At 42.2% G+C, this 27175-nt stretch overlaps 2 protein-coding genes across 4 annotated transcripts in view; one reads left to right on the forward strand and one right to left on the reverse strand.

The window, feature by feature from the left end:
• The window catches only part of ECM2 (extracellular matrix protein 2), a 46887-nt gene extending 34729 nt beyond the window's left edge, over positions 1–12158 (reverse strand). For 2 of the 3 annotated variants that reach the window (XM_056127784.1, XM_056127782.1), the window contains exon 1: positions 12052–12158. The gene's annotated coding sequence lies outside the window, so the exon portion shown is untranslated. Of the gene's footprint in view, positions 1–11650; positions 11701–12051 lie in introns of all 3 variants that reach the window. The other variant, XM_056127783.1, reaches the window with a different exon arrangement.
• The window catches only part of CENPP (centromere protein P), a 218123-nt gene that overhangs the window by 161607 nt on the left and 29341 nt on the right, over positions 1–27175 (forward strand). The gene's annotated exons all lie outside the window — the stretch shown is intronic.

Below are 27175 nucleotides of genomic sequence, written 5' to 3' on the forward strand. Positions count from 1 at the left end.
AGTGGAGCAGTCAGTGTAAAGTCATATATTGTGATTTTTCTCAATTGAAATCCACACTGGTTGTAGCTAAGTCAATAAGAACATCCTTCACTGAAGAAAGGCAGACTATTTGGGGTCAAGGGCTTGCAAATAGCTGATATTTGGTTGATCTTTGACTGTACAGATACAAGGCTCTTTAAAGACATATAAATTCTTAAGCACTAACAGCCTAAGAATATCTTTTTTTTTTTTTTTTATCAAATGAAATGATTCTGGGTAGGCTCCTGGGTGGGGCTGGTCACTAGAAAACAAAGCCATGGTTAGAAACTAGGAATTTTCAGCACCACCCCCCATTCTCCAGAGAGAGTTAGAGAAGCTAGGAATGGAATTAATCTTTGAGCATGATGCAGATTCCAAAAGAGCCCCCAAATAGGTGATCAGCTTAGCTTCCAATTAGGCTGACATGCAAATACTAGGAGAGTGGCACACACACACACCACCCCCTGCCAACTCATTGGGGCAGAAGTCTTGATCTATGCACCCTCTCAGACCACTCGTAGTATGTATCTCTTCATCTCCCTACTTATCTGCATCCTTTGTGATATCATTTAATCAACTGTTAAATGTCAATAAGTGTTGTCCTGAGGTCTGTAAGTTGTGGCTGGCAAGTTAACTCAGACATAGAACCTATGGTTGGAGTCAAGTCAGACAAGTTGTGGGTAAGCCAAGGACCATGCTGCTGCTTGGAATGGAATTAAGTTCTTAACCAGTGAAATCCAACACTGTCTCTATGTATTTAATGTTCAAATTGAGTCAAATTATAGGACATCAGCAGTTGCTTGGAAAGTGTCAAATCATAGGGAAAAAGACTTTTTTCTTATCACACGCATACAGAAACCTGTACATGAATGTTAATAGCAGGTTTATTCCTGACTACCAACTATCAGAAGTGAATAAGATGCCCTGTGATAGGTAAATGAGAAAATAAAATTGGTACATCCAGAAAATGGAATATTATTTAGACATGAAAAGAAATGAGCTTTCAGTTCTCAAAGAAACACGGACAAACGTTAAATACATATTATTAAGTGGTAGAATCCAAAGAAAAAATTTTCATGCTGATTCCAACTATCTGACCTTCCATAAAAGGCACAGGGGTGGAGTACAGGAAATTTTAGGGCAGTGAAACTGATACTTTATTTGTCATCATAAATTTATCCAAGTCCTCAGATTATATAGCACCAAGAGTTAACTATAACATAAACTGTGGACTGTGAGTGATTATGTATCTTGTAAGTTCATCAATTGTAACATGCCTCGCCCTAATGGAGGATGTCCATTGTGAGGCCAGGAGTGTAGGCGGCCAAGGAGGAGTTAGGAAACCTGTACTTTCCTCCTGTTACTAAGAATACAAGAAGCATTTACCAAAGCAGGACATATTCTAGGCCATAGCAGGACATATCAAGCAAGAAAATTTAGAAACATTTTTAAAGAGTCACAATGCAGGAGGCCGGAGTGATAGCACGAGGGAAGGACATTTGCCTTGCACACAGCCAACCTGGTTTCCAGTTCAATCCCCAGAATCCCATATGGTTCCCCAGAAGTAATTCCTAAGTGAAGAATCAGAAGTAACCCCTGAGCATCGCTGGATATGGCCCAAAAACCAAAATAAGAAAGATTCACAACATAGGACTGGAGAGATGATTCAAGCAGCTGCAGTATGTGCTTTGCAAGTAGGCGGCCAGGGTGTGCACTGCATGGTCCCCTGAACACCAACAGGGAGTGACTACCAAGCCCCAAGCCAAGAGTGGCCTGGAGTGCTAGGTGTGGCAACAGAAAAAAAGATTCACAACACAGTACACAATGGAATTAAGTCATAATAACAGTGGAATATGGGGGAAATACCCAAATATTTAAAAACAAAATAACCATGGCGTCAAAGTCAAAAGAAAATTCACTATGGAAATTTAGAAAGTGAGAACAAAATATATCAAATAATTATGATGAGAACATAATATATCAAAATCTCATACATTGTTTGGATATAATAGCACTGAACACCTAAACTACACCTAACCTGATTAGTGGCCTCAGATTTCTACTTTAAAAAACTAGGAAAATAGGGGCTGGTCAGCACAGTAGCTAGAGTGTTTTCCTTGCACGCGGCCATCCTGGGTTTCATCCCCAGTATCCCATATGGTCCCATGAGCACTACCAGGGCTGATACCAGAGTGCAGAGGCAAGAGTCACCCCTGATCATCACAGGTGTGGCCTTCAAAACAAACAACAATAACAACAACAAAAACCTTAGGAAAATTAATCCCTAATGGAAAGCGAAAATTAATCCCTAATGGAAAAGGGGAGCACTATAGCACTGTCCTCCCGTTGTTCATCGATTTGCTCGAGTGGGTACCAGTAACATCTCCATTGTGAGACTTGTTGTTACTGTTTTTGGCATATCGAATACACCACGGGGAGCTTGCCAGGATAAAGGGGAGGAAGCAATTAATTTAACACAGGAAATTGATTAAATGGAAAATGACTGGAAAAACCAATGGAATAAAACGTTGATTCCTTTAAAAAAAAAATCAACCAGAAAGTTAAACTCATGCCATGATCAGAAAAGACACAAATTGTATAAGTCTACAGATACTAACATGGTAAGAAGAGAGTATTATGAACAACTTTTTATCAATAAATTCAGCGACTTAAATGAAATGGGCTTATTTCTTGAGAGATCAAACTGCTAAAGACCACTCAAGAAGAAAGAAATAACCCAAATATTTCACATCCTATCAGGGAAAATGAATTTGTAGTTAAAAAAACTCACAGAGAAAATTTCTGGCCTAACTGGTGGAAGGAAGTGAACACTGGTGAAAGGGTTGATGTTAGAATATTTACTCCTGAAACCCAACCATGAATAACATTGTAATTTACAATGATTAAAAGAAAAACAAAACTTCTGACCTAGATATGCCACTAGTGAATTCCATGCTTAGGAATGAAATAACTACACAAATCTTCCCAAATTGTAAGAAGATATTTCCAACTTATTCTTTGTATCAGCATTGTTCTGATAACAAAAGGAGAAAAATAAAAATAAATAAATAAATAAAGACCAGCGCCCCTCCATAACATAGATGTAAAGATTCTAGCAAATTTTTGCATATCACACCCCACTGTATATTAAGAAGATAATCATAGCCGAACACAGATTGCAGCATTGTTTTAACATTAGAAAATCAGTCTCTGTAGTATACCACATTAATAGACTAAAATGAAAATATGATCCTATGTGCAAAAAAAAAATAAATTTTGATGAGATCCACAGTCATTTCTGATCATGCGCAGGGATGGAAATATAACATGCTAATTAAGATAGTGATGCGTGAAAAAGCATGTTCTTTTTGGTTTTTGTTTCTGTTTTGGGACCTCACCCAACGGTGCTCAGGGCTTACTCCTGACTGTGCTCAGGGATCACTCCTGGCAGGCTAAGGGGTTCTAAGGATAGAACCCAGGTCAGCCATGTGCAAGGCGAGCGCCTTACAACTGTACTAGCTTTGGCCCTCAGAGAACATCATGTCACTCCTTTCCTAATACCACCCCTTTAAAACTTCCCCCAAGACATGCTGTCCTGTCCTTCGACAGAAGTCTGTGGTAAATGCCACCCAAATCTCTCCTTGACCTCATGTTAGCTTATGCCTAAGGTCAAATTACCTAGTGGCTGATAGCATTCTAGCCAGTGTAGCGAAGAAAGAAAAGACATCTTGATTAGGAAGGAAGACGTGAAATTCCCTTTATTCACAAATACACAAATGTCTTGGTCTCATCTCTGTATAAAATCTTATGGTGGGGTCGGAGCGATAATACAGCGGGGGGGGCATTTGCCTTGCACACGGCTGACCCAGGTTTAATCCCCAGCATCCCATATGGTCTCCCCACACTGCCAGGAATGATTCCTGAGCACAGAGCCAGGAGTAACCCCTGAGCATTGCTGGGTGTGACGCCCCTCCCCCCAAAAAAGCAAAGAAATAAATAAGTAAAATAAAATCTTATGGTATGAGGCATAGAGCAGTATATAGTGGCAAGATACTTGCCTTGCACGCCACTAACCTTGGTTTAACCTCCAGCACTGCACATGATCCCCAGAGCACCAAGTGCACAGGGACAATCGGAACTATACAGGGCTGAGGATCAAACCCAGGCTTCCTGCATGCAAAGCAATTTCTCCCGTCTCCTAAACTGTCTCTCCAGCCCTAAGGGATACTGCTAATATAAGATGTACAAAATTACTGCTCTGGAAATGGAAATACTGCATGATAAATAAAAGAAAATTATTAGAGATATTTATGTAACTGGATGGGAATCCGATGATTTGGATTTTTAAGTTCTAATAAGGACCCCAAGTTTATTTACAGATAAATCACAAAAGCACTCAAAATTATTGCTGGTTTGTTTTAGTGGACAAGATTATTCTAAAATTTATACTTGAATTCATAGACTATGTAACAGCTTAATTCCATTAGTAAGAACAAATTTGGAGGATTAATACCACCTGATTTTTTAATTCTTAAAATTTTAACTTTTGGTGAGAGAGCAATAGTATAGCAGGTAGGGTGCTTGCCTTGCACGTGATCAACCTGGGTCTGATCCCCAGCATTTCATTAGCCCCCGCAGACACCGCAGGAATAATTCCTAAGTGCAGAGCCAGGAGTCATATCTGAGCATCTCCCAGTATGGCCCCAAAACAACAACAAAGTTTTAACTCTTCCCACACTGGATTGTGCTAGCACTTTAATGTTCAGAGTGAAAGGATGGCTCTTAGAAGTCAGACATCTAAGACACCTAATAAAATCACAGCCCCAGCTGGTCTGTGAAACTGAGCTGTATTGTGCAATCTACAGCCTGTCCTCAGGCAGGGCCAAGTCACGCTGTGGAGGACCTCGGGGACTAGCCTCTGGGGTCGGTAGTTCTTCAGATCAGAGGTCAGGAAATCAGCACCACATGTCAAATTGGGCTTGCTACTTGTTTTTGTACAGCCTCTAAAGCTAATTTTGTATGAAGTTTTGAAGTTCGAAAGAACAATATTTCAGGTCAGGTTAAACTCTGAAATGTAAATAGCCATGCATAATATAAGTTTGCCAACCCAGTTTAGAGCGGAGCTTCTCGACCAGGCTGGGGGCTGGGTAGGAAGGGAAAGACTGCCATGGGAGAGTGGCAATTGTTCGAGTCATTTTGGGAGTCACAGCTGAGACTGTGGTAGGTTTCCCAAGCAATAGAATCCATTTTCAATGCTAGGACAGCATTAAAGCTGTCACATCACAGAGCATCTGTAGTCAAAATCATCGGTCGTGCAATGATCCAAAAACCCTTGTTTAATTGGTGGAGGGTGTCACTGGTGAAGGGATTGATGTTGGAATATTGTACACCTGTAAATCATAAATATCTTTGTAATTCTCAACAATTCAATAAAATTTTTTCTATTTGAAAAAACCCTTGTTTAGAGAATTAGATTCACTAAAGTGTGTCGGTCAAGACCATGCATTGCTTGTAGGAAAGATCTAATGAGTTATCAATGAATGGCATCTTTTCATGGTTTTTTATGAAAATCATTAATTTTCATATGGTGATCTGTTTCCCAAGATTGATCCTAAAGAAAAGACATTCTTTTCTTTTGATCTGTTTCCAAGTCTCATATATAACTGTATCAGGCAGAAAAGAATCCAGATTATTCATTGTCTTCCATTTTTGAATACTTGAGTTCTTGGCACAAGTGCACGTCTGCCAGTATCCTTATCCAGACTGTGCCTATGGCTGCAAGAACCAGTGCTTCTAGGGCCAGAGTGATAGTAGAGTGGGTAGGGCAGGGCACTTGCCTTGCACTCAGCTGACCCAGGTACAAACCCTGGCACCCCATATGGCTCCCCTGAGCTTTCCAGGAGTGATCTCGGAGCATAGAACCCAGAGTAAACTCTGAGCACCATCAGGTGTGCCCCCACTTACCCCCCCAAAAAAATAAAAAGAACCAGTGTTCTTATCAAAAGTGTGTTCTTCCTAGATTTCTGACCCTACTTCATGTGTTTCCACTGTGCTTAGATGCTGTGATTATGGTTTCCTAACAGCCTACATCACTTATGATGGTGCTTTATTGAATAGATCTCCTATTTTGAATGAATCTTTGAAATCACTTATTTTTCCAATAATGGGAAATTCTTAGTCTCATATTCCATGTTCAGACCATTTGACAGGAAGTTCTTCCTTAGAGTAAGTTACAAATTAGTCACATGTTAGCTCCTAAGAGTTTTAAAGATAAAAGAGGGGTTGGCAAGATAACTCGTCAGACTGAACTACATGCTTTGCATGTGGGGGGCTTGGGTTTAACCCCCAACACCACTGTGGTCTGCCAAAAAATAAAAACTACAAACCAAAAAATTTTTAAAAAATTAGAAAGATTTATATATGTGGCCCCAAGACCAAAAAATAAAAAATTTGAAGACATTTTCATGGTCCGGAGAGACAATACGGCAGGGCACTTGCCTTGCATGTAACTGGCCTGGATTTGATCCTCCAGCATCCCAGAGGGCCTCCCAGGCTTACCAGGAGTAATTCCTGAGCACAAAGTCAGGAGTAAGCCCTGAGACCCACCAGGATTGAACCAAAAAGAAAGATATGTTCACACAGTTTTCTCTCTCCTAAGTTTTTAGTCTTTCTACTTTTTAAAAATTTAAATTTCTAAAAAGTAATAAAAAATAATTTCTAAAACTTAAAGTGATGCATGAGGCAAAAAGGACAAGTTGCTTTAGCCATCACCTATAGTTTAGTGCAAGGATAGGCACACTTTCACTTCAAGGTCCAGAGAGTAAATGTTTTTGGCTTTGCAGGCCAGCAATCTCTGTGAAAACAAATCAGCTTTGCTATTATGGCCCCGAAATAGACTTAGATGATAAGTCAAAAGAGAAGCTTGACTGTATTCCAATGGCACTTTGTTTTGAATAACAACATGTTTTAAAAACATGATTTGTACTGTGGGCCAGAATTTCCCAGCTTCTAGTTTATTGCATCTTTCATGACCCCTTCTAAACATATTTGAACCTCTATATTTAAACAAAATATATAGAGTGAATTTTTGTTATCTCTTGTCAAGTGTTTGTTACCTATTGTTCTACAAACATGTTTTCCTATTTAGCAGAAAATTGTGGGTATATGAACAAATAAACATCAATGTATATAATCCAGTCTGTTCTGTAATTCTATTTTCAGCCCGTGCCTTAACAATTTGGTCATGAGTATTAATTCTTCCAGTACATTTTGCTATTATACAGATTCTCATATCTGATAGAGCTTTTTATTTTCAAATATTCTCAAATAATTCAGTTGCTTTCTTTAGTTTGTTGTAAAAGTGGAGCTCTGGGAGGAATATGGAGCGTCAGGGATTAAACTCAGGGTGGCCACATGTAAGGCAAGCGCCCTGCCTGCTGTATTCTCTTCCATCCCCTAATATTCTGTATTTTTAAATACATTATATTAGTAGTGCATCATGTTTTTAAATGCAGCCTGAGAGTCTTTGTCCTTTAATTGAGATATTTATTCCATTTATATCTAACAGTACTTCATTATGTTTGGGTTTAAGTATATTTTCTAACTCTTTCCAGTATATGCTCCTCAGTTCTGACTGTCAGAAATGTCTTGTAACATTGTCGTATGTATCCTTGGAGAATTATCCTGTCCCTAGTTGAGAACCAGATATTTTTTTCAATTTTATTGAGTCATCATGAGATATAGTTACAGGCTTTCATGTTTGAGTTACAATCACACAATGATCAAACACCATCCCTCCACCAGTGCACATTCGCCGCCACCAATGTCCCCAGTATACCCCCCCTTTTCCACCCTCCCCCTGCCTCCAGGACAGACAATATTCCCCCATACTGTCTCTCTACTTTTGGGCAATATGTTTTGCAATAGAGATACTGAGAGGTTATCATGTTTGGTCCTTTATCTACTTTCAGCACACATCTCCCATCCCGAACAGATTATCCCTCCAACAATCATTAACTTAGTGATCCTTCTCTATTCCAGCTGCCTTCTCAGGAGGCAGGTTTCCAACTATGGAGCAATCTTTCTGGCCCTTGTATCTACTGTCCTTGGATGTCAGTCTCATGTTATGTTATTTTATACTCCACAGATGAGTGCAGTCCTTCTATATCTGTCCCTCTCTTTCTGACTCACTTCACTTAGCATTATACTCTCCATGTCTATCCACTTACAAGCAAATTTCATGACTTCATTTCTCCTAATAGTTGTATAGTATTCCATTGTGTAGATGTACCAAACTATCTTTAACCAGTCATCTGGAGAACCAGTTTATTAATTTATCCTTTTTGTTTATTCTTTTTCCTTCCTGCATCTCTAGTCTTCTATAGGGATAAATTTTCTGAGTACAGAATGCCTTTTAGCAGTCCCCTTAGTACAAAATGACTAGCGACCAATTTGCTTTTTTGTTTTTTTGGTTTTTTTTTTAATCAAAAAATGTTTATTTTATGGCATACTGAAAGGATGTAGTTGCTGGATATGGAACTCTAGGATGACATTTCCCCCTCAGATTTGATACCCATTCAATATTTCTTTATGTACATCATTTCTATTGAGTCATTATAAATCATTTCTACTTTAAAAGTGATTTTTTTCTGACAGCAGTTCTCTTTGACTTTGATTTTTCAACTGTTTTATTTCATTTTTCATAGATAAGATTTTTCTTGTCTTTATCCAATTTAAAGTTCGTAGTTTTTTGATTCTCTGGCCTCATATTAATCAGATTTAGAAATTTCTTATTCCTTATCACCGTCACTTCTTATTCCTTATCACTGTCACTGTCACTGTCCCCCCCATTGTTCATCAATTTGCTCGAGCGGGCCCAGTAACGTCTCCATTTTTGGGGGACTTGCTGTTACTATGTTTGGCATATTGAGTACGGCACGGGTAGCTTGCCAGGTTTAGCCGTGCAGTCGAGATACTCTCGGTAGCTTGCCGGGCTCTCTGAGAGGGGCGTAGGAATTGAACCCAGCTCGGCCAGGCTGGCTGCATGCAAGGCAAACACTCTACCGCTGTGCTATCACTATCTACTCAAATAATACATTTTTCCCTTCCCTTTTCAGAGCTGTGATTTCATGTTTATTAACCTTTTTATTATATAATTAGTGTTTCTTGTCCTCTTGTATTTTCTATTCTTTGTCTCTCCATAACCCTTCCTGTTTATTCCTCTAAACTATCTTCTAATTCATTCTAACCTCTTCTGTTGCATTTATCTGCTATTAAATCTATCCATTAACTTCCGTGTTTCTATTATTGTGAGATATTAAACATTTTAAATTTTTTTCAGTGAGCTCTATATTGTTTCTGATTCTCTAGTGAAATTTTCAATCTTGTCTTTTACACTTTTTTAATTGGGAGGACTGGAGCGATAGTACAGCAGTTAGGACATTTGCCTTGCACATTATCACCCCAGATTCTATGCCCATCACCCAAAAAATAGTTTCTTGAGCTCTGCCGTGAGTGAGTCCTAAGCGCCACCTGGTGTGGCAAAAAAAAAAAAGAGAGAATTTGGTGGAGGTTGGGGTGCTGGACCACATCTAGCATGCTCTGGGCCATCGCCAGGAGTAATTCCTGAGTGCAAGGCCAGGAGTAACCCCTAGCATTGCTGGGTGTGACCCAAAAAGCCAAAACAAAACAAAACAGAAAAAAGGCATTTGTCAGCATATTCAGGGTTTACTGCTGGCTTTGTGCTCAGGGATCACTCCTGGTGATGCTCAGAGGACCATAGGTGATGCCCGTGATGGAACTGAAGCTGTGAGTGCAAGGCAAGTGCCTTAATCCCTGTAATTATCTCCTTCCTTTTCACGTTAAAAAAGTAATGATAGCTATTTTCAAATCAGTGTCTGAGCATCTCTCTTATGAACCCTCTATATAACTATATCTACTTCTATTGTCACAGTTTCTGTCTTACTCAGAATCATCTTGTTTCCACATACAGCTGTCTCTAATACATCTTCTGTTATTTCTAGGGTTGGGTGAGAGAGAAGAAGGTATGCAGTCTGTTCAGTATGAAATCAGGAATTCTGCTTTAGCCACCAGAGCCATCCCTCCCCTCACCAGTTGTGTTAGGATCATATTCTGACTTGCCCCTCTTAGCATTTAGGGCATTCCGCAAGAAGCAGCCCCTATGAGGTTTCCACAGCAGCCAAGGTCAGTGTGCAAAATGTTGTACACCTTCATTTCAGAACATTTGCTGCAGGTCCTACTAGAGCAACTAGTACACGTCCATGTTTGAGAAGCTAGCGGCCAGGCAGAAGGAGGGAACAAATGACTTTGTTGGCTGGCGGCTGAAATCCTCAAATTCAGTTCTGCCTATGAGCTGACAGGTCTGGAAAGAACGGCAGTGGCCACAGCAGAAAGCCTCTGGGGAGGATGATGGGAGGCAGGACAGGAGCAGAATTTGCTGAATGTCACAAGAGGTGGGTGCCACTGGAAGCACGGATGCTGCCATCATCAGACATGCACAGCATGTGCTCCCTCTCACCATCAGCAGTGCTCACTGGCCATTTGGTGGCGGTCAGAGCTACGAGGAGGCAGCCCGAGCCTAGAGATGGACCAGGGAGGACACCTCGCCGTCCCGGCCAGGGAGACTCACTCACCTCTCAGGCAGCCACAGTGCCCGCTCCTCTCCCGCCCTCCAGCTCCCTTAGTGATTCCGGAAGTGGCAGCACCACCCTCTAGGGGGCCCAGAGTAGCCTGCTGATTTGCTTAAAGAAAAGAGATTTCAGGGGTCCCAAATGACCTCTTTTCTGAAAGAGGAATTGTAGGCCACTTGTTTGGGAACCTCTGTCCACACTTTTGTCCTAAGTCTTCCTCTTCCCCACCCTAAATTGCCATCTTTACACTTACCTAGAAATGTAAACAGCTAAAGACAGAACTGAATTTACAAAGCTATTTTAATTTTCATGCAATAATATCTAAATAGTCTCATTGAAATGTCTAAGTAATTTTAAGGAAATAGCATTATCAATACTAATTTTATAATTGAGGCTTTATTATTCTAAGTCAGTATAGCATTTCACAGTGCCTTTAATATTTACTTTAATAATAAAGTAAATATGTTACTAGGGTGAAATCTACTAATCCGAGAGGTATTGTTTTAATCTAATAAATTTTTCTATAATCCACTGTTTATTCCATTATCCCAATATCATCTGAAGTTCCACCAACTGTCTTAAGCTATAAAAATGATAATTTAGAATTTTAAACAAAGCTGATGTCTTTCATCCCATTTAACTTTACTTAACAGGTTTAAAATAGAAAACCATTATTTTATGTCCTTTTCAAACTTCAAAGTAAATAAAAATAAATTTTTTCAAGCCAATTTATACTTCTGTTGAGCATATAATTCTATCTGAATATGTAATTATTTCATCTTAATTTTATAAAGTTTGAAATACTTGGGAAGTAGTCATCCTGAAAAAAACCAAGTCAGCAGAGTTATGCACGCTTAAATTTAACTTCTGTTCATCAGAGCTGATACCCTCAAGCTTTAAACATATTTGCAACATAAAAATACCCAAATATTAAAACCATTTCACATGCTTTAGTAGAAACTTAAAATTTAAAACATTTTTACCTGGAAATCTAAACTAAGTAGACTTTGCTTGGTGTCATTTAAGTCTCCAGCTGAAAATGAAACAAAACCAGAGCTTTCTTTCAAAGAAAAAAAGTACAGAAGAGAATGTTGAAAAATGTTAACTGACTTCTTAGTGAAATCTAAAATAACTGCTTCCCTGGGGGATAAATGCCTTTCGGTTCTCCGTGTGAAATATCAGCCAAGGGAGTAACGAGGGAAATGCTTACCAAGAGAAATATTTTTTTCTAAATACCAGGAAACGTGGAAAGCGGCAAAGGGAAAAAGCATTAGTCTGAGAAGGCAGAACTGGAAGGGGGAAAAATGGAGGTCAGCTAAGAAGCTTTGATTTTCAGAAACTGTTTGCAAAAATGCAGATGTCCCCAGTGTCTGCATGTTCTCACCTGAGCTTTGTCAGGCCACAAAGGAGCGTTTGCCAAGCCGGAAGACTGAGGTGCCTCAAACTGGATTCGTGTTGTTTAACTCTCTCGCCCTCCCTCTGCTCACCCCGCCTCACACTCAGTAACATTAACAATACGAAAGCTGTTCCGTGTCAGTGTCATGAGAGTTTCGTAACTTCTCATCTTAGATTAAAAACAGCATGTGAGGCCTAGGAAGTTTCCACTAACCATCACTTCGTTTCTTCCTGGGCAGATGTGCAGGTCCAGGTTTGGCCCACATCGCTATTAACAGAAGCATTGAATCAGTGCCCCCTGCTTCTGTCTTTGCAGCTGCATTTATCAGAATCCTCATTTCAGCTGCAAATATGATAAATAGCGTCTGCAAAGTTCCCAGCTTGCGTCTGTAATAGATGAGGTCAATCCTGTATTAAGATTCTTAATCTTCTCCAAAGGGGTTGCTCCAAAGTGTTTGATAGACCTTCATTTTTGTTTTTTTCAAAGTTATAAAATGACCAGGAAACATAAAATCAAGATGATGAACTAAACATATGAGCCACCCAAATTTCTAAAAACAAAAACTGTAGGGTTTTTTATGGTTTTTTTTTGTGGCGGGGTGGGGAAGGTGTTGGTTTTGGTTTGGGGATCAAACCAAGCCATGCTCCTGAGAATACTCCCAACCCAAAGCTCAGGTGTTGCTCCTCGTGATGCTCAGGGAACCACAGAGCACACGGGATCAAATCTAAGCTCCTATATGCTGTATTTGGTGTATCAGGCCCAATAATAGTTTGTGGATTTTTTGTTTTGTTTCTTTGTTTTGAGGCCACACCCAGTGGTGCTCAGGAGTTACTTCTGATAGTGTGCAAAGGATCATATGTGGCGTCTGGGGTCAAACCAGGGTCCGCCATATACAGGGCAAATGCATTAACCCCTATACTACCTCTGAACCTATATTTGTATCTTTAGTAGCGATAGCACAGCGGGTAGGGCGTTCGCCTTACAAGCGGCCAACATGGCCGACCCGAGTTCGATTCCTCCGCCCCTCTCGGAGAGCCCAGCAAGCTACCGAGAGTATTCGATATGCCAGACACAGTAACAACAAAGTCTCCAATGGAGACGTTACTGGGCCCGCTCGAGCAAATCGACGATCAACGGGAGGGCCTTTACCTTTACCTTTAGTAATAATATACTAGTAATTAAGCAACATATATCATACTTATATAATACACATAATTGTGCAAGTACACATATATATAAAGAGAGAGATATATAGATAATAAGATGAGAAAGTTTGAGAAATTTCTTAGAGTCTAAAGGTATTTAAGATTCTGTAGGTGTTTGTGGGTTAGAAATTATAGGCCCAGAGCTGGAGTGATAGCACAGTGGGTAGGGTGTTTGCCTTGCATGCGGCTGACCCAGAATCCCATATGGTCCCCTGAGCAGTGCCAGGAATAATTCCTGAGTGTAAAGCCAGGAGTAACCCCTGTGCATCTCTGGGTGTGACCCAAAAAGCAATAAATAAATAAATAAATAAAATTGTCCCAAAAAAGAAATTATAAGCCCAGCAGTGATGAATTTTGTATGAGAACTTCACTTGGAGGTAGCAGGTAGAGATGGAATTCAATCCTGGTCTCCCCAGGACATGTTCTGAGTTTAGGCATTTGTCCTCAATTTAACTCCTGTTCTTACCCACTTGATGTTTGATTAAATATCGTGCCCTCCATATTCAGAACCCAAACTAACTGTTCATATTCCTCAGTTGTAACCTCAAGGATGGCAGTCCCTTCCAAATGTCAGAACTTTGGGTCAATATGAGTTTTAACTCTATATTCTTAGGCAAGAGAGAAAACTCGGAATTTTCAACCATTGGGAACATTCTAATATTAGAAATAGAAGGCACCCTCACCTAAAATAATTATGCACAAAAAGAGAAGAAAAGAGCATTGGAAGGTAAATCAACATTAAATTACTACTGTGCACCTATTAGAATAACGAAAATCAAAAACACTGATAATACTTGAGGGAGGAGACCATGCCCATCAGTGCTCAGGGCTTACTCTTGACTCTGTGCTCAAGAATCACTCCTGGCAGGGCTCTGGAGACCATATGGGATACCAGAGGATTGAACCAGGGTTGGCTGCGTGCAAGTTAATTGCCTTACCTGCTGTACTATTGTTCTGGTCCCTGACAATATAAAAATGTACCCCAAGGGTCACATTGGTGTAGAAAGGGATAGCTCAAGTGGTAGAGCACATGGTGGTGAGACTGGGTTCAACCCCTGGTCCCAAATATCTCTCCCAACCCACCCCCAGCACCATCAGATATAGTCCTGGTTGCCCTTGAGCACTGCCATGATGGCCCATGTGGCTGCCAAGCTATTCTGCTGCCCGCAAGCCCTGAACACCAACCTCGGCGTTTCCCTACCTGCACCCAGCACAGATGTCAAATGGCCTGTATTGAAAATAAATGTAGAATAACAAGGACGTTCGTCCACTGCATATGAGAATGGCACAGCAACAGCAACTTTGTTCATTTGTTGGTTTTCTACACAACTTAATATACTTTTTTTTTTTGCCAAGTGTTTTATTTTCAAAGTGAAGGACTCATTATCAAATATATCCTTCTTATTTGTAAATTAGTTTGAAAAATCTCTTACTTTTGGAATGGTGGTTGAGATTTGTCTTCTTCCTTTTTTTTTTCCTTTATTTTATTTTATTTTCTTTTACAGTTGTAGATTTACCATTTTTTGTGCTTTGGTTTCAATTATACAATGATCAGATACCCATCCCTCCACCAGTGCCCATTTTCCACCACCATGGATAATATCCCTCCCACCCCCATCCCCCCAACCCCCCTGTCTCTGTGGCAGGGCAATCCCCTGTGTTCTCTCTCTCCTTTTGGGTACAACTTAATATACTTTTACCATATAACCCAGCAGTCATAATCCTTGTTATTTACCCGAATGAGTTGAAAACCTTTGTCCACATTAAAACCTACTATTTATATCAGCTTTTATTTTATCTTGCAGTTTTATGAGTGCCAAACTTGGCAAGGAAAACGGCCTTCAGTAGGTGAATGAAAAAATAACAAATGAGACAATTTGGCATCTGTACAATGGAGAAATGGGCTTTTGAGCCATCAAAATCCGTGGAGGAATTTTTATTTTTAAATCTCTATATATTCCAGGGCTAGGGCAATAGCACTGCAGGTAGGGCGTTTGCCTTGCACGCGGCTGACTCGGATTCAATTCCTAGCATCCCATATGGTCCCCTGAGCACTGCCAGGGGTAATTCCTGAGTGCAGAGCCAGGAGTAACCCCTGTGCATTCGCCAGGTGTGCTCAAGAAAAAAAAAAAACTATATATTCCATTTATTTTTTGTCAGTTGAACAGAAAATACAGAGATGTTCCCATATAACTTCTGCCCTCTGATCCTTATATAGCTTAGTTATAACTAAACTAATAACTGAGAAACTAATATTAATACATTAACTACCATCTTAATTTAATTGGGATTAACTTTTTGTGTTGGACAGTTTTGTGGGTTTTGCTAAAAATAATTGATATGTTTCCACAATTACAATATCATTTAGAAAAATTTTACTGTCCTAAGAGTCCACTGTGCCCTGCTTATTCACCCTTTCCATTCATGGAGGAATTTTAAATGGTCATTTTTAATCAGAAAGAAGCCAATTTGATTAAAACTGCACTCTGATTCCAAATATATGACATTCCAGAAGTTGCAAAACTATAGACAGTAAAATAAATATAAATATATATATCATATATATACGTATATATGATATATATATATATCAGTGCTTAGCAAGGATTGGTGGAGGAAGGATGGATAGATGAAGAGGAGCCCAGAAAGCTTGAAGGCAGTGAAAGTATCTGTATGATCTCATGCAGCCAGGATGTCCAAACCCATAGAATACATTTTCCAAACCCCAGAGTAAGCCCTATTAGAAGCTATAGATTTTAGGTGCTGATGACAGGTACAGTCATCAGTTTTAACAAAAGGACCCATGTGCTCAGGGGGTAGACAGCTCACCTAGCAGTAGGTGCTCGGTGTCCCAGTCTTTCCTCTGGGACTCCAGCATAGAAATGTATCTGTGTGAAAGTATACCTCTAGCAAAGCACTTCCCAGCCCTGTAACTATGAAAACTGGAGTGGGGGGTAGTAATTAACCCAGTTGTATGTTACTAGGAAATAGTGGACACCCATAAAGCATGCAGAGTTGTCCATAATCTACCAAAAGGTAAAGTAAAATTTCGAGCCAGAGGCGTAGTACAGGGGTTCAGAAGCGTACCTTGCATGTGGCCAACCCCAGTTTGATCCTTGGCACCTCATATCATCCACCGGGCATCGTGAGAAGTGATCCCTGAGCACGGAGCTAGGAGTAGTGCCTGAGCACTTCTGACTGTAGCCCTAAAACACACACATGCACACATTTGTATACATATACTTCTCCTAAGGGACTAGAGATAGAGAGCTTTATGGGCATCTACTCTGCATAGAGTAGACTTGGGTTTGGTCCCCAATACCAGATGATCCTAAGCACTGAAAAGCAACTCCTAAGCACCAACCAGGAAGAGCTGATGTGGATAAAAAAACTTCTGAACAGTACATGGAAAGCCTGCCTGCCTGCCTGCCTGCTCTCCCTCCTTCCCTCCTTCCTTCCTTCCCTCCTTCCCTCCTTCCTTCCTTCCTTCCTTCTTTCCTTCCTTCCTTCCTTCCTTTTTTCCTTCCTTCCTTCCTCCCATCCTCCCTTCCCCACGATAAAAAATTTCTGAACAGTACATGGAAAACCTTCCTACATTTCTTCCCTCTTTCCTTCTTCCTTCATTCCTACATAAAAGGAATCAAAAAGAAAACCAAGGGGCTGAGATAACTCATAAGGCTGAATGTATGCAGGAGGCCCAAATTGGATCACTGGCACCATGTGGTCCCCCAAGTACCAACAGGTATGACTCCCAAACCAAAACAAACCCCTAAAACACAAATATAATGTCTAATATTACCTTAAGGTATATAATAAGCAATGACTAGAGAACAAATTGGTAGGGATAAACTGTTGATAGTTATTGTGTTTAAGTGATGGGATTATGGGGTGACATATAATTCTGTATTTTTATAATGTGTTGAACTTTACATCACTAGATGGGGCATGGGAAAGAGTGGATTTTTTTTTCAACACATTGACATCAGTGCTGCAATTTGTGTTAATTAAGCCACATTCAAGTGTGAGCCACCAAGAGTACACACTGGTGTAGGTGTGAGGAGGTTGGACACCCAGTGGTTCTCAGGGTTTACTCCTGACTCTGTGCTCTGGGATAACTCCTGACAGGCTTGGGCAGCCATATCAGGTTTTGGGGATCAAATCTGCTTCGTCCTCATGCAAAACAAGCTCCCTACTGCTGTGCTGACAGTGCATCCTGGCTGTCTATATGTTCAAGAGGATTTAAGCAATCTTAGAGTGAAGTAATGGAGTAGCTGCACAGAGCAGTAATAATAACAGGCACGTCAAGACTGACGCGCTGCCGAAACCAGACTACAGTTCTTGAGGTCTCTTCTCTAAAATCTTGTGGTTCTGTGGATAGTACATGAGTTGGCTGCAAAAACTTTTGTAACCACAGTAGCATAAGGAAAATGCTTGTCGTGGAGTTTCCCTTCCCTTTATGAGTGTAGCCACAACTGTGTCGTGGCTCTGATGTCCTGAAAGTTTGAGGTGCCGGCCGTCAAACAGATTCTGGGCAGGTCCCTCCACAAGATAGGACCTCCTTAGCCTAACAGTTAAAATAAAAAACACAAAAGCACAGAGAGCTCTCCCAGAGACTGCCACAGCTTTGCATGTGTCAGGTCGTGGTTTCATCCTCTACCCATGTGGCCCCCTATGGAGCTTTGGGTTTAGCTTTGGTGTCCCCAACATGCCATCAGTTGACTGTATTCTCAGTTGACTGGATGGAGGTTTGCACAAAATCTGGAACAAAGGCCACAGAGAATTCTGGGGTTCTGGCCAGGTACCAAGAGCAATCCAGAGAGCCTGTGGGTACCTGGCTTAGTGGGGAGTGTGGGCTACAGGAGGGTGAGCACAGAATTCCATTCGAGATGGCAACACCCCTCTTGCCCAGAACTAAATACTAGGCTAGGATTGGAAACCATGAAGTCTCGTGAGTAGAAACCATAGTTTCAGGGATAAATATACTGTGGGTCAAGAACTGTGTTGGAATATGATGGATCTTATATGAGCTCTCCCTGTGATGCAGTGATTCCTTGAAAGTGATGTTCTGTGTGTTGTTCACATGTCTCTCAATGGTCTTTTCTTCTATGATACGGGAAATTCTACCATAAAGATAATACATCAAGAAGACCATTAGAAATTATCTTGTTTAGGGACTACACACCAAATGATAACAGATAAGTGCAGGTAGATTGGCAGAGCGTGACAAAAAAGAATGCCTTAAGGATTGCTTCATGCCACAGAAGGCACAGCCTAACAGGGCAGATAAGTGACTCAATTTGACTCCTCAGGATGAAGTAGTAGGAAGTCCATTATTTGGCCCATATGAACTTAATATTTTTTTTTTCTTTTTGCATTTGGACCACACCCAGCCATGCTCAGGACTTACTACTGGCTCTGTGCTCAGGGATTTCTCTTTTATGTCTCAGGGGACCATATGGGGCAACATGAATTTTTACTTCCCAGATGTCTGTTCTTTTTTTTTTTCTGGGAATATGAAAATTTACTACTACTGTGTTCTCATCATCAGAGCTTCTGATCTTGATCTTTCCTTCTTGTCTTTGGATGAGGCCAAAAGAGACACATTGGCTACTTTGACAATGTGTTCTTCAGGAATGTCACCAAGAGCATGTCCTTTGTGTCCAAATCCAACATCGTTTTCTCAGTAAGATTCAAGCAACCATCATTGGGTAACAAAGGCTGTGATGGCATCTTTTTTTTTTCTGTCCTTGAGCCACTTAACTCTGATATGCATCTTTTTTTAAATTTTTGTTTATTTATTTATTTAATGACTTCTGGGGTCACACCCAGCGATGCTCAGGAGTTACTCCTGGCTCTGCACTCAGGAATTACTCCTGGCAGTTGTCAGGGGACCATATGGAATTCTGGGGATCAAACGTTGGTTGGCCAGGTGCAAAGCAAATGCCCTACCCTCTGAACTATTGCTCTTGCCCCTGACATGCATCTTAATAGCAGATTCTGGCTGTATGACCTCAATGCCAACTTCCTCCAGCACAATCCCATTTGCGTGAAAAGCACCCCTAAAGGGTTGACCTTCGGGGCCATGCCTAAATGTGTTTTCTTTTACTGTTTGTCATGCCATTTCATGATCTCGCCATTGGTTACCGAGCTTCCAGGCAGTATGAAGACTGTGAGAACCATCCTCCAGCAGCATTCCTGAGTGAAAGAGCTCCAGGTGTCCATTCCTTTGGACTCTTTTATGGCCCAAATTTGAGAGGTATCATATGATGTAGTTGGAGATGCTATCCTTGAAACCTTGAATGAGAAATTTGGCAGTTTGCCTTATTTTAAATTTGTTCTTCTTAGCCTGTAATAAACTCAAGCTCTTGTCAACTACTACGAATCTTCCCCTGGCCTGTTTGTCCTCAAACGGACATTATTTCTTCTCGTCTCATGGAAAAGCAATTACAGGAAATGCCTCCAGATGGTCACTTCCCATTTGTTCCTGTGGAAGACAATTCAGCTGCCCCCAGCCATTCAAGCAGCCTCCTTTTTTGTTTTTTATATCATATTAATTGTCCTGCGCTTTTTTTTGCCTTGTTTTGCTCTTTGAGTTGAGGCCACACCCAGCAGTGCTCAGGGGCTATTCCCAGCTCTGCGCTCGGGAGTGACCCCTGTGAGTTTGTCTAAAGGTTTGTCATCCTTGTTTATTCCTTTGAAAAATTGGCTGCTGGTTTCATTTACCGTAACTTCACATTGTTTTCTTGATTTCTGTCTCACTGGTATCTGCTCTTTCCATCTTCTTACTTTGAGGTTCAGTAGTTCTTTTTCTAGTTTCTAAAGATGCAAGATTAGGTTATTAATTTCAGCTTTTTCCTGCTTCTTGATGTAAACCCATATTGCTATGAACTTTCCTCCTTAGTTTTGCTTTCTCTGTGTTTCATAGGTTCTGATAGTTTGTCTCTTCATTCTCAATCATTTTGAGAATTTTTAAAGTTTACACATAGATTCAGTAGTTGTTTTACAGAATGTAATTCCATTTCCAAATGTCAGTATTTCCAAAAGGGAAGTTCTCAACTTTCTTTTTCCGATCAATTTCTGTCTTCACGACATGAAGCTATAAATGAAACTTGATATGATTTTTATTTCTGAACTTTACAGACACTCAGTTTGTGCCCAACCATGCCATCTGTTCTGAACAAGGTTTCATGTACACTGGGAAAGAATGTATATTCAGCTTTGAAGGGGCAAAGAGCCTGTGCGTGTCTGTTTATCCCCGTTCTCCTAATTTCTCATTGAGAGCTCTTGTTTCTGCGCTGATTTCCTGTCTGGCTGATCTGCCCAATGGTGACAATGGGTTGTTGAAGCTTCCCGATGCTGTCCTGTCTCCACCAACGTATTTCCTCAGTTCTGTTCACAGTTGTTTTAAAACTGCTGCCCCTTCGTTTGATGTGCTGATGTTGATAAGAGTTAAGTCCTCTTGATCTGTTGATCTTGTAGTATGTGATGTCCATTCCTATCTTTTACTGTATTCTTTTAGTTTGGTCTGATACAAGGACAGCCATCCTGCCTGATTCTTTTTTTTGGAGGGGGTGGGGTGGCATTGCACACCCTGGGTGCTCGGGGATTACTTCTGGCAGTATTCAGGGGACAATGTGTGGTGCCGGGAATTGAACTCAGATCGAGCAAGTTCCCTTCCTTCTATAAAGGTCTCTCCAGCGTCCCCTCCTGCTTTTGTTTGTTTGTTTCCAATCTATCATTAGTCTGTATGATTGTTTTCCAATCCTTCACTCAAACTAGTGTTTATTGTGAGAGTTCAAATTGGTCTCTTGTAGCAACAGGTTGAATTTTTTTCCTCATGTTCCCAGCCACTCTGTGCCTTTGGATAGAGGAGTTCAGACCATTGAGATTTAGAGAAATTATTGATACGAAGGAGGTTGTTGTCATTTTCCTATTAGGATTTTGTTTTTGTCATTCAGCATCGATTTTTTTATATGAGGCCACTGAGTATTCCCTGCAAAGTCGATTTAGATGCAACAGATATTTTCAGCTGTTTCTTCTCTGAGAATGCTTTCCTTACTCTCAACTCAGGGTGACAACTTTTCAGGGTGGAGGGTCCTTGATTGTGGTGCTTCAAATTCAGTGCTTTGAATAAATTATTCCATTTCCTTCTTGTCAAAATTCATTTAAGAAATCTGATGTGAATTTTATATTATTTCCCTTGTGTTTGAGGCTTTTTTTTCCCTCTTGTTGCCTTAAGTAGTTTGCCTCTTTCATTGGTTCTTGCCATTTTGATTACATTGTATGTCGGTGAAGTTCTGTTGAGGTTTCTCAGAGTGGGGGGCACTCTGAGACTCCTGGATCAGTGCACAGTATCCCTTCTGGTACTGGAAAACTTCTCTGCTAATATCTTTTCCACCAGTTTTTCTTTCTCTTGCTTTCCTCTTCTTCTGGGATTTCTATGACTCAATGATTGTTCCTTTTAGTATTGTTATTTAACATCTTACATAGTTTTCATTTTTCACTTTGTTTTGGGGTCACACCCTGCCATGCTCAGGGGCTGTTCCTTGCTCTGAGCTCAGGACTCAATCCTCTCGGGAATGTAAGTGGTGCTGGGATTAATCCATTGTTGGCTGTGTGCAAGGCAGGTGCCTTTACTTACCCTGTGCTCTCCCTCCATCCTCACATATATTTGATCTTTAAAAATATCTTTCTGTGGATTCATACCTGCTTCAGTCAGCTTAATGGGTGGCTGAATAAATAAGCAGTGTGTGTGTACAGAGGTTAGGGTGCTTACCTTGCATTCAACCAATCGGTTTTTATCATTAGCATGATAAATCGGGTTTTCATTATATATCACGATCATCCTGTTGTTCGTCGATTTCCTCGAGCAGGCACCAGTAACGTCTCCTTCTTCCTAGCCCTGAGATTTTAAAAGAGCCATTTCAATGCTCTTTCGGGGTTAGGAGAATGAGACCCATCATTGTTACTGGTATTTGGCATATTGAGTACGACACGGGAAGTTTGCCAGACTCTGCCTTGCAGGCAGGATACTTCTGGTAGCCTGCCAGGTTCTCCAAAGGAAAAACAAGACAGTAAGATGTTGCGCAGCCGCATTTGTGGCCACACGCTTCCGGGAGCTGGGTTTTATAGTCTCTGCGTCTTGGCCGTTGATGGGACCAACCTGGCGCTGGAGGCAGCTGGTGGGTGTGACGCCTACCTACTGGAAGATGGAGGGTCTAGGTGGAGAAGGCCCAGTCCCAATCCGAGTAGGCTTGGAGACCTCAGCCCCGGGACCAGCATGCCTGGGTTCCTCTGCCAGTTCTTTCATGCATGAGGCTGTCCGGACGTGTGGAGAGTGGTCCCAGCATGGCTGTGGCTGGCTCCGGAGGTCCTCAGCTGCTGAGGCTCTGCTCGGGGCGCGGGGGAGGGGGGGGGGAGAAACTCAACCCTCCCCCCTCCAAGGGGCCCCAGTGAGGGGGCAGGAGACTCTGTGCGGTTCTCCTCCAGGAGCTGGGTTTTATAGTCTCTGTGTCTTGGCCGTTGATGGGACCAACCTGGTGCTTTTTTTCATTATATATCATTAGCATAAAATCAGGTTTTATCATTAGGTCCCCCAAGCCTGCCAAGAGTGATCCCTGAGTGCAGAGCCAGGAGTCAGTTCTAAGCAGAGTCAGATGTGGCCCAAAAACCAAGCAAGAAACAAAATCTCTTATATATTACCCCTCCATCATTGACGATACTATGACACTGTATGCCTTGTCTTCAAGATCACTGCTTCCATTTTCACATTGTTCCACTCAGCTGCTGCTTCTGCTATGTCGGTTGTGTGTGTGTGTGTGTGTGTGTGTGTGTGTGTGTGTGTGTGTGTGTGGACCACACCCAGCAGTGCTCAGGGCTTACTCCCTGGCTCTGTTCTCAGGGATCAGTCCTCAAAGGCTTGGGAACCATATGGGGTGCTGGGAATTGAACCCATGTCATCCACATGTAGGCAAGTGTACTATCACTGTACTATCACTGGCCCCTACTATGTATTCTTTAGCATATCCTTTCTATTTGAATGAGTTTTTTAAATTTTCCATCAACCTTTCTTTGAGTTTACTGAATCTCTCTTCCCATGATTCCCTCAGGTCAGTAAACATCAAAAGGATTGTTATTCTGAAAACATCCTTGGGTTGTTTCAAAAGTTCTGAAGTACTTGAGGCATTTCCTGGTCTTCTGTTCCTCCCCACTGATGTGACTGAATTCCTTCATGTTTTCATTATTCTTGGTGCTTCATGGGAGATGAAAGTGTGGCTGCGTGTGTGGGGGGTCTGATCTGTGACCTGGCATTCCCGTTTACCACCAGATCAGTGCATAAACCTACTGATTCCTGTGAGCCCCCACCAATGCCTTGCGGGCATTTCCTAAACATCTGCAAGATTAAGCTGGTGGCTGTGGCTTTACTTTGAGGGCGTCTGGATGGCAATTAGGATTTGTGATACTAGTGTTCTGTCACTGCTATAGCACCGAGCTCTAGCTGGCCTGGGCTCTGGCCCCATGCACATTTGCTAGTATGGTATCTCCTAACTTGACAGTGACCGGATGCTGTGATAACATACACCCCATCCCAGCAGTTCAGAAGCTGATCTCCAGGAATTTTTTTTTCACTTTTTGGGGGTCACACCCAGCGCTGCACAGGGGTTACTCCTGGCTTTGCACTCAGGAATTACTTCTGGCGGTGTTCAAGGGACCATATGGGATGCTGGGAATCGAACCCAGGTCGGCCGCAAGCAAGGCAAACACCCTACCCGCTGTGCTAAAGCTCCGGGTCCAATCTCCAGGGATTTTTGCCTCCAGTGGTAGCAGTCTCGGGGTGGCTGCTCCAACCATGGCCTTCTGGGTGGGACTCACCTCCAGTGTCTGCCGCCTGCTCTCACCTGGCACCGCAACTCCAAGCTGCTTTCTGAGAAACAGCTGGTCCCAGCTTAAGCCCAGGGACAGCTGGACTCTGTCGTGCTGGGGACTGCCAGTTCCCAATCTCTTCCCGTTACAGTGAGTGAAAGCACAGGACGGGCTTTTTAGGAACGTTTGCACTCAGCATCTTCTGCCTCTGGCTGCCGGTTAAGTCTAGTGCACCAACTTTTGGGAGCCTCATCTGGTCTGCGGTGACTGCACTTAGAAGCACATGAGATTCTCTGACGCTTAAACCTAAAAGATGAGACTGAGACAGCTTGTTGGGGCGGGGCCGTGACTGTGACCCTGCTGGGTACTGTACCTCTGGCTTCCACCTTCTGCTGGGTTGAACAAATCCAGAGGCTCTACGACTTCTGATTCCAACACTAAACTGAATTCCCCCAGAGGCCTGAGCTCTCAGCAGCATCGCAACAGAGCCTACAGCTCCACTGGTATGGCACACCTTGGGAATGGCCCTCGGAAATTACCCATTCCATTAGGAATTGGGTATGGCAGCCCACCATGTGGAACTCAGCAAGCCCAGAATCTCTTTTCCACTATGGAGTACAGCCCTTTACACCTGAATCCCTCCCACTCTAGGTTGGCATTTCCTGTCCATTTCCATCTTGCAGGACTTGCCAGTGCCTTTTCTCTTTCAGACTCTGCTTCTCTTCTTCCTCACCCAAGTGATACTTCTAAGTGGTACTTCTTAACAATGCCCTTGCTTTTGGTTCTTTGACCTCCCGAGTTGAGTCTTCCTGTGATGGTGGCTGTTTCTCCAGTGAATTTTCTCAGTGAAATCCCTTGTGAGGAGCTGTTAATCGAAGTGGTGATGGGGAAGTGGGGGGAGGGGGGGAACCCTGGCTCTGTGCTTAGGGATCACTCCTGGCAGTGCTCTGGGGACCATATGGGGTGCTGGGGATCAAACCCTGGCCAGACATGTGCATGACAAGCACCCTACCTACCTACCTACCTTTCACTCTGGCTTTGCTCTCTGTTCAATCTTGATGTGTTCTTTGTTGAAGCCAAAGTAGTGCTCACAGAATGATTCCTTTTTGGCCATCTTGGCCACACTCTGCTCTCCACTCTTCCTCCCGTCTTCTACTGATGCCCTTCTGTTATAAATGCCATCGTCTCTCCTGCCCAAGGCATGCCCTGACACACAATCCTTCACCCTTGTTTACTCGCTGAGCAAACAAGAATGCACACCTCTGGTAAGCACATCGCTCTCACACATGCCAGTAAGCTGCAGGTCTATTTTAAGTTCTAAGCTGTTTCCTGAGCTTTATGCTCAAATTGCCAATTTCCATCTGGTCATCTGGCTTGTTTCTCTCAGGCAGTGCCTCGGCACGTCCAGAAAAACAAGATGGACATTATCCCAAACTCAGTATTCTTGGTGGGGGAGGGGGCTTAAATGAACTCTTAAGTTTCATCTCTATTTTTTTTAATAGCTCTTTAAATTTATATGGGCTTGGATAGAGATGTGAGTTTAGATCATGATTCCACAGACAGGAGGTTATTTTCCTTACCTAAGCCAACCTGTTTTAACACTTACGCTCTTCTGAACATGAACTCAAAAAGAGTTTAGATTACAGGAGAAATTTTGCACAAGGAAAGCTACATTTGACAATAGTTTTATTCCTTGAAACGGCAGCATATGATTATATAAGCAAAGTGAAAAACATAAAAGTGCACTTAAGTACTTTAAAATCACTTAGGACAGCTAGAAAGATGACTAAGGAGGCTGGACTCCAGCTTTGCATCCAGGAGGCCTGAGTTTGATCCCCATCACCACCCCATATTCCCAGCACTGCCGGCAGCATTCCCCAAACACTGAGTTCCTGAAGCTTACTGGGTGTGACCCCTGAACCAGAAACCAAATAACCTAGGAATAGACTTTCCTGCTATGTTCATTGGTGGAATCTAGATCCTCCACGCCCTGTACCTGAGAGTGACAAAGAAAGGAGTGATACTAGCATGTCCCTGCTGTGTGCCAGGTCGCTGGTTCCCTGCCAGGTGCCATCAACCTGTAATCCTAACAGTCCCTACCTCTAGATGACTATGTCATCAGCTTCCAATATCCAAAGGAGAAACCCCGAAGCCATATGAGGCTAAGTGAGGACACAGAAGCTTCTCAGGGTCAAATCATTTGTCCAGCTTGCAGACACGGGGAATGCTCACAGGGCTTCCAAGTGGATCTGGGTTTCTCGCTCCAGCGATCACCCCGAGTCCCTGGTCACTGGCCTTAGCAGAGCTCCTTGCCCTGCCGACTTTGAAGGGAACCTCAAGCTATATTCTGCAGCCACATCCACATCAGCAGAACCAACTCTACACCATTATAGCTCCACAACCCACAAAGCCTCAGGTTCAGATGCTTTCTGATGAAAACCAGATTGCCCGAGAGCGGTGACAGTGGCTGCAAAGAAGCCGGGCTGGAACTCCTCTGGGGCCACTGGCCTGCCAGCAGATCGGGCTGAGTCAAGTCCTCCCTGGAGACTCCGTTTCTGTCTTTACAAGCAGACCTGGTATGCCCCATGTGTTTCATGTTCTAGACGTCGCTTCCCACTGCAGGGCACCACCCATGGTCCCCAGAATGAATCTCTCCCAGTCTTTTCCTACGGCCGACCCTAGAGCCCAGGCTTAGCTGAGGCTCATATAAAGATTTCACATATGGTAAGCTTTTCACGTTTGCTGGAAGTGGGGATTCTTTTCCACTGATACACTGTCTGAAGGAAATGGCAGGAAACCAGAACAACCACACTATTTATAAAGGTATTTAGTGAGAGACTTTGGCAGCCAGCAAGCCCCATCACTCATGAGAGCTAAAATGAAGTGTGCTTGAGGTTTAATAAATCAAAACATAGTGTGTTTGTCCTCAGCCTCATTTTTTCCCATTACTGGTGGGTGATATCATCGTTTTCGTTTCCATTGGAATCTTTTCTACGTCCAGCAGCAGGAAAAATGGATGTTAACCATATTATGCTCTATTTCCA

Source organism: Sorex fumeus, unplaced genomic scaffold (genome assembly GCF_029834395.1).
Source record: "Sorex fumeus unplaced genomic scaffold, SorFum_2.1 ptg000063l, whole genome shotgun sequence".
NCBI lineage: Eukaryota > Metazoa > Chordata > Mammalia > Eulipotyphla > Soricidae > Sorex > Sorex fumeus.